The sequence below is a fragment of the Solanum pennellii genome, chromosome 12, assembly GCF_001406875.1.
Source record: "Solanum pennellii chromosome 12, SPENNV200".
Classification (NCBI taxonomy): Eukaryota; Viridiplantae; Streptophyta; class Magnoliopsida; order Solanales; family Solanaceae; genus Solanum; species Solanum pennellii.
Window position 1 is genome coordinate 46,634,492 of NC_028648.1, and position 7,862 is coordinate 46,642,353.

Consider the following 7,862-nt stretch of genomic DNA (forward strand, 5'->3'; position numbering starts at 1 on the left):
ATGGGAGGCCGAGGCCAGTATGAAGACCCGTTATCCTCATCTTTTTCCTCAAAATTCTAGACAAACTTGAGGTTAGTAGTTCCTCTCAAAATGAAGAAATCATGAATAAAGTTAATTTGACTTGATTTTTAAGGTATGTGCATATTTTTTTAAAGGTTCATAATAAAATGAGTTTTTCATGAAAAAATACTCTCTTACTTAACTTGCACTTATTTGTGTTATGTTTATAGTTGCCTTCATTAAATGTTAGTAAGCATGTTTAATGTTGTCTTGAAAGAAGGTTTGCATGGTAAGTCTTGATGTTTATGTTGATCTCATGTTGATGTTGACAAGATAGTTCCTCATTATGTGATATGAAGTGTTGATCTTTAATATGTGGTAAATTGTTATTTGAGTTTCTATGTGTAATGCCATATTTATGTGTTGAGTAGACTTTTGAAGTACTCCTATAGTCCTTGACTCATAATGATCATATGTTGTTGCTATTTTATTGGTTGGGTTGCTAATATTGAGTCTCATTCTCTCCCTTTTAAAAGGATTTAGGTGTCATTTGGGGATGAATGCTCCCAAGGGGGGATAATGTAACACTTCGAAAGTTCATGACTTAGTCTAGAGCCTCACTTGAATAACTAAGCCCTAAAACAGTGTTTCTAAGCCTAAACTAATGTAATCAACCTAATTAGAATGTGTTAGAACTAAAACCTCAAGAAACGACCATGACGTCTAGAGATTTGTGAAAGGTGAGCTAGTGTGCCTTGGTGTATTTCAAGGGGTTATACGAGTCAAAATTTAGTCAAATCTGGTAAAGATTTTTAAAACATATATTAGAGTTTGTTAGGATCGAAACGTCTAGGTACGACTCCCCAAAAATCACCCTAAGGGTACTTGAAGAAGACCCTAACATTTCACCCTAAAAGCTGTCATTTGACAATGACAATCGACGAACCAAACAACGAGCCGTCGATTGGTCAAAGACCAATCGATGGATATCGTTTGTTAATACTTATCCATATACCAAGAAGCTCCAAAAATAAAGGTCTATGACAAAAACCATGGATTACCAGGCTGTGGTTTGGCCAACAGACCATCGACGTGACTCGTCGATTGGAGCCTTGTTCACTGCCGAATTTTGGTCAAAGTAAGGGTTAATTAGATAATTAGTTAATAAATTAATTAAGGTTTAATGTGTGGTTAATTATGTTGGTTTGGGACTATAAAATATTTTTAATTCTGTAAACTAACCTAACACCTCATTATTTTCCAAACTCAATTTTCTAATCTTCTCTCTACACTTACTCTCTCTATTCCAAAGACCACCATTGATGACCAAAGTCCAAGATTTATTAGGGATCTAATACTCACGTTTTCTACATCATTCTTCATGGAAACATAAGGTATGGAATCTATTCACTGTTCGAATATCTTTCCCCAAGAGGCTCTTCAAAATTGGTTTCTAAATTGTATAAAACTTGGGTTTTCATCCAATTTTGTGAATGGGCTTTCAAATTGATATAAGGTTGAATTAATTTGGTTTATATTGATAGGTTATGATTGGTTATTGGTTAATTTTTGTAATTCTTAGTCTATGACCTATTTTGTGAAACAATCCATGAATGAACCCTTTTCCCTAACCGTAGCTATAAATTGGACTTGTAGATGATTAGTGTTGTTGGAATTTAATATTTAATTTTTTAATTCACTATTATATGATGATGAAGAGTTAATTTATGGATGAATATATTGGAACTGAGGGTAAGATATTGAAGGACGTTTTGGAAGCTATTGGAATGACTTTCTATGACTACATGTTCTCTACTTCAATAATAATGGTTTATTGTTGACAATGTTGTTCAATTGAAGTGTGATTATGTGAATATAATAGGAAGATGATGATATGATGAATATGATGGCATGATATGGATATGTTGAATTGTGAGATCTTGATTAAGGTATGATCATGATAGGTTGAATGTGATTGTCTTGTGTGACTTATTATGATATGACTATGATGTGATGATATCACTAAATTATTTGTTATAATGAAAGGAAGTTCTCATGCAATACCTAAAGATATAATGACATGATAATACAATGGGTTAGTCTCCTATGTCCTATATTAAGATTTGATGATTAAGAAAAGCTTAAATACATTTCAAAAAAGGTCTTTAACGTAGTACCAAGCGAACTATATATGAGAGGTGTCCCTTCCCAATGAGGGAAGGTAGGTTTGCAATGGTTCTCATTATGGGGACTTTAATTTTATTGCGCATAAATTGGGTTTCCAATACATATCTCCTAGTTCCTTAACTATGTTGTCCCCGAAGGAAAACTAGTTAGTGGAACCACCTAGAATTCTATGTTCATGTTTTGGTTCTACCTTGGCAAATAGAGCACTTTCTTTTAGTCTAGGGTTTTATGACACCGGATTTCATGTTTAGATCACATGGTCTAATGTCAGTTAAGGTGATTGTTCCCGAAAGTAAACTAAATGAATGAAGTAATAAAGATGAACTTTAACTAGGGTGACTTAGGGGATTCTACTTAGTGTAGCTAAGGGTATGGGACTTTACCTATCCATTCCACAAGTTGACCTTGAAGGGAGTCCTAAGAGGGTGTTCTTGTGTGCTTTTATTATGAGCGAAGTTCAAATGTTGACTTCACATGATGATGATCTTATATAATGTTGACTTCATTAATGAACATGATATGGGTCTAAATTGTTATATATACGATAATGATTATGCATGATATAATGTTATATGAAATGTAGACATTGCTTGTAACATAATGTACCTTTAAGCATGATCTTATGATCATTGACTTGTACATGCTCTTACATGTGCATAAAAGGCTTTCAAAGTGACTTATAGCATGCACAAAATGTCCCTTTAAACATGATTTCAATAGTTTTACTTCCATATGTTTCCAAACTTAGTACATGTGGTTTGTACTAACTCATATTCTTTATAATTCTACAAATATGTAAGTTTAGGGCATTGTAAAGCTTTCGAGGCCAATTATAAGGAATACTTGGATATCTATCCCAAGTTGTTGGTGAATCCTCAAAGTTCAAGGATTATGTCATTTTCTATCTTCATTAGTATTGTCTATGCCTAAAGACACTTGTTATTTCCTTCTATTGAGACTTAGTTGTAAGCCTATATGTGGCGTATTATACTACTGTAAGGTCTATGCCTGAACTTTGTAATTCTCTATTAGATGGTTATATGTTAGACTATAATTAGACAACTTTATGAATTGGCTTAGATTGTATAAATGAGAACTATATGTACACTTCATAAGCGAGGAGTCTAAGTAATCTTCATATATGATAAATGAAAAGTCTAAGTATACTTCACTACATAAAAGTTTTAAATTTATTGCATTTTCTCGACCTATGATATGTGATTATGTCTGCTAAGGGCTAGTCTAAGGCCTCTTAGAGAACGAAGACGACAATTACNTAAAACTAATAATAGAAATAAAAGAAAGAAATTAAAAAGTAATTAACTTGTAATTACATTATGTATTTTAATTACAATTCACAACACACCCCTATAAATTTAAGAGTGTAATTACCTCCTGAAAATTACACCAAGTTACATGTTGGCCAAGTAATAACATGATCGACCAAACATGTCAGACATGGTTGCATCATATCCAATTAGCAATGTGGCTTTACAAATACACCCTAAAGACTTGTTTGAAAAGTCATATGTAATTAACAGTTGGTGTAATTGATTGTAATTATACACTTTTATACATGTTTGCTAGACGAAGTGATTAACTGAAAAGGGAGGAATTGAGTGTAATTGAAGGGTAGTAATTACATTCCTCAATTTCTATGTGACGGTTAGGAATCATGTGTAATAACACCATGTAATTATATAAAACTTTTTTAAATTCTTTTCTTTCTTTTGTTTATATTTAGATTTTTTATTTTTATATATTTGTTTATTTCTATTATTTTATATTTGTTATCATAATATTTTCTATTTTTTTATTTATATTTCTTTTTCCTTCTCACTTTTTCATGTTATTCTATTCAATTTTTCATATTATGTATTTTTTATTTGCATTTTGTGAGTATTCTAATTTTTAAAAGTAGATTTCATTATTGAATAAGATTATAAATTAATATTTTTCTTTTCTAAAAAACTCATATTTATGTATGTTATGTTGAAATTTGACATAACAATACTGTGTTAATTTTTTTTTAATTTAAAACTTATGTTATATTTTTAGTTTCATTTGTTTTAGTAGTATTGAGTTTATATTTCACATTGCAAGTCAATAAATTTTTAGGTTAGACTTGATAAAGATTATCTTTAAGTCAATGTTATAATAATTTTATGACATTATATTTATAATATTAACATTTTTTGTTAAAAGGTGCATTTCATGATATTCATAGAAATCTTTTGCTTTAAGTTTTTTTTATAATTAATTTAATTAAATTATACTAATTTCAAATAAAAATTAAATAAGAACATATATTTAAAAAGCACGGGTAACCTACTTTTGGTTTATAGCTCTTTTTTAAAGTCATTTTAAACTTATTTAAGTTATTATTACCTTGATAAATACTTCTGAAATCTAAAAATGATATAAATATAGGTTTGACCAACTTTTAAGTCACTCTCATATTCTTTTCAGCTTATTGAGTTTGTATATTTCTTATGTGATTTCTTTTTTCTTTCGGCTTCTGTTTGGGGGATGCTGACATTTACTACCTCTTGTGATAAAAATTTATGGAAGTTTAACCAAATATTTTCTTATTTGGACCTAAAGGGGATATCGTACTATCTTTAAAAAATAGTTATTGATTTGTGTGCATGAAGTTTCGAATCAGTTTTGAGGATTTATTTCGAGAGTTTGGATGTATTTATATTGCTTGTTTCTAGTGCTGACCAGTTTCTTGTTCGCGTTTGCAGAGAAGATATATTCGTTTGGCCTTATCGTTTGTGAAAGATCCACCATATTCGCAAAGAAGTTGCATTTTTTATGAGTAGGCAGCTCAGGTGGGCTCTTGTAGTTATCTACTGAAATTAATGATTTTTTGTAGTAATCATTATTTGAAAAATGTGGCACATTATGTTCCTGTTTAGACAGTGAGGGTACGTTGTATTCATGTTCAGGAAAGGAGAGTACTTTCTCATAGTTTTCTTCTAAAACTGATGACTTCTTATAGTAAAATTTTTCTTTGACACTGAGGGTATGTTGAATTTTTCCCTTTTCGCCATTATGGTAGGTACTTTATTGTATGATGTATCTGTGGATTCATAAGAATAAGGTGCGTATGCCACAGTACAAGTGGCAATCAAGAAATATATCAAAGCACAAGCAAATTGAAGCAATTGCTTCTTCATTTGGTTACAATTAATATATTGCAAGCTATTATTTCAAACATCATTTATTTAATTTTATGTTTGGTTTACTATATGGTATTTAGACAAACCATGTAAAATTGTTCTAAAAGGGTAGGAAAATTACCTTAATTGCCGCTTATTAAATTCACCTATTAAGTGCGGTTAAACAATTTATTATTTGAAGTAGAAATTTACACCAAAACTTAAATGTTTTTATAATATGTTATAATATCTAAATGATTTATAGGTCAATGACGTATTAAATCAAATGAGCTCAAAAATTTTAGAAGGAAGTGCGTTTTTATGAAAATTTCATACAAATCTCATAGTGCTAAGAGCTAATAATATCCTATTTTTATTCTTCTACAAATTGCAAAAAATACGTTAAAAATTTGGCGGACCTGGATACATCCCAAAGCGTCCCGATAAATCGCGTTCTGATTTCGGATAGATCCCTCAAAGTCACGCTACATCACGTCTCCATTTCAGATACATCACTCAATATCTTGATATATCGCCAAAAGTGATGTATCCGACCAATTATATATCACATATAAAGCTATGTATCCAATAATATGAGAGAGTAGGAATTTTTGTAATTTTTCAAATGAAAGAAAATTTTAGAAAATATTGTAAAATAAGTTTTGAATTTAGGTAATTCTTTCTAATTTTATACCGTATAATGGAACTTACAAATATTGTTATTTTCTTTCTTTATTTTGCTTCTTGTTTTGGTAACATGAAATGCCGGCCACTCTACTCTTTGTATCGCAATCACCAAATCCTCATTGATGGTTGTTATTTTGCTATTAAATTTATGAGAAATTAATTGACAATTAATGGAAGAAGAGGTGAATGTATAGATATAAACTTTCAATAATTTAAAAATAATGTATTCAATATACATAAATCTCTAGATAAACAAAATAGAATTTAAATAACAAAAAAAAGTTGCAACTCCAAGTAGGAAAGAGAAGAAAAATAAAATAAATAAAGAATTAAATTTTTGTTATAGCCATTGATATCATGCCTTTGAACTCATAATAATATGAGAACCCTATTGGTTATATATGTTGGGCCGGAGAAGACCTTCATTGAAATATGAACATGAGGGATAAAAACTTTAGTAATATAGAGGTGGTGGTTATTGAGAAGGTGACGGTTTCTTGAAGAGTTAGTTTTTGGAAAAGACACCATCTTGTATTCTGGTTTAGACACTAAGGGTACCTCTGAAATAGTTGGCACCTTCTTTTTTCTTGTAGTGTTTTGTATTCTTGTTTAGGTATTGAGGGCACCTTTTAGACATTATCTAATGAAACTTCTGATACCTTCTTATAGTTGTCTTCTGGAACTGATGTCTTCCTGTAGTAGTCATCCTTAGGCAAAGAAGACACTTTATATTCCTTTTTAGGCACTGAAGGTACCTTTGGAACATAAAACACCATCTTGTAGTTATCTTCTGGAACGGATGGCTTCTTGTAATAGTCATTGTTTGGCAAAGAAGGCAAATTGAATTCCTTTTTAGCCATTGAGTATACCTCTGAAACATATGGTACCTTCCTATAGTTATCTTCTAAAATTGATGGTTTCTTTTAATAGTCATTCTTTGGCAAAGAAGGTATCTTGTATTCTTTTTTAGGCACTAAGGGTACCTCTGAACAGATGACACCTTCTTGTAGTTATCTTTTGGAACTGATGGTTTCTTGTAATAGTCATTTTTTTGCAAAGACGACACCTTGTATTCTCGTTTAGGCATTTAGGGTACCTCTGGAATAGTTGGCACCTTCTTGTAATTATCTTTTGGAACGGTTGGTTTCTAGTATTCATTCTTTGGTAAAGAAGGCATCTTGTATTTATATTTAGGAACAGAGGGTTCCTTATAGTCGTTATCCTTTGAAATTGATGACAGCTTATTATAGTTATCTTTTGTAACTAATGTATTCTTGTAGAAATCATTCTTTGGCAAAGAAGGCACCGTGTATTCCTCGTTAGGCACCGAGGGTACCTCTAGAACCGATGACACCTTCTTATAGTTATCTTCTAAAACTTATGGCTTCTTGTAGTAATCTGGGAAAAAATAGGTACCTTATATTCCTCTATTGGAACTCAGGGAACCTTGCAGTCTTCGCTTTTAGCTACTGTAGTTGGTGCGTTGTTATATGTTAAATCTGATGATTCATAAGAATAAGGTGAATATGCCATGGTGCATGTGGAAATCAAGGAAATTGTTAAAGCACAAGCCAATTGAGGCCATTGCTTCTTCATTTGGCTTCCCATTGAGAATACTTGTATTTTAGTACTAGAATTTTCTTTTTCTTGTGTTTTAGAATGGAGAAAAACTAGGTGTTTATATAGAGCTTAACTATGATGTAGATTTGGATGGTCTTAAACTAATCTTAACAGATCAGAAATTTTCCTTTTTTTTTTTTTGGTTAATGTTGTTCCACTAAGGTGTTGAGATAATGGAAACCCATGAATAATTTTTGTTTGTAA

The 7,862-nt window shown here is 30.9% G+C and overlaps 1 pseudogene; it reads right to left on the reverse strand.

Annotated features, from left to right (window-relative positions):
* Positions 1–6,667: 6,667 nt before the first annotated feature.
* On the reverse strand, positions 6,668–7,646 carry LOC107006289 (annotated as a pseudogene).
* Between the last annotated feature and the right edge of the window lie 216 nt (positions 7,647–7,862).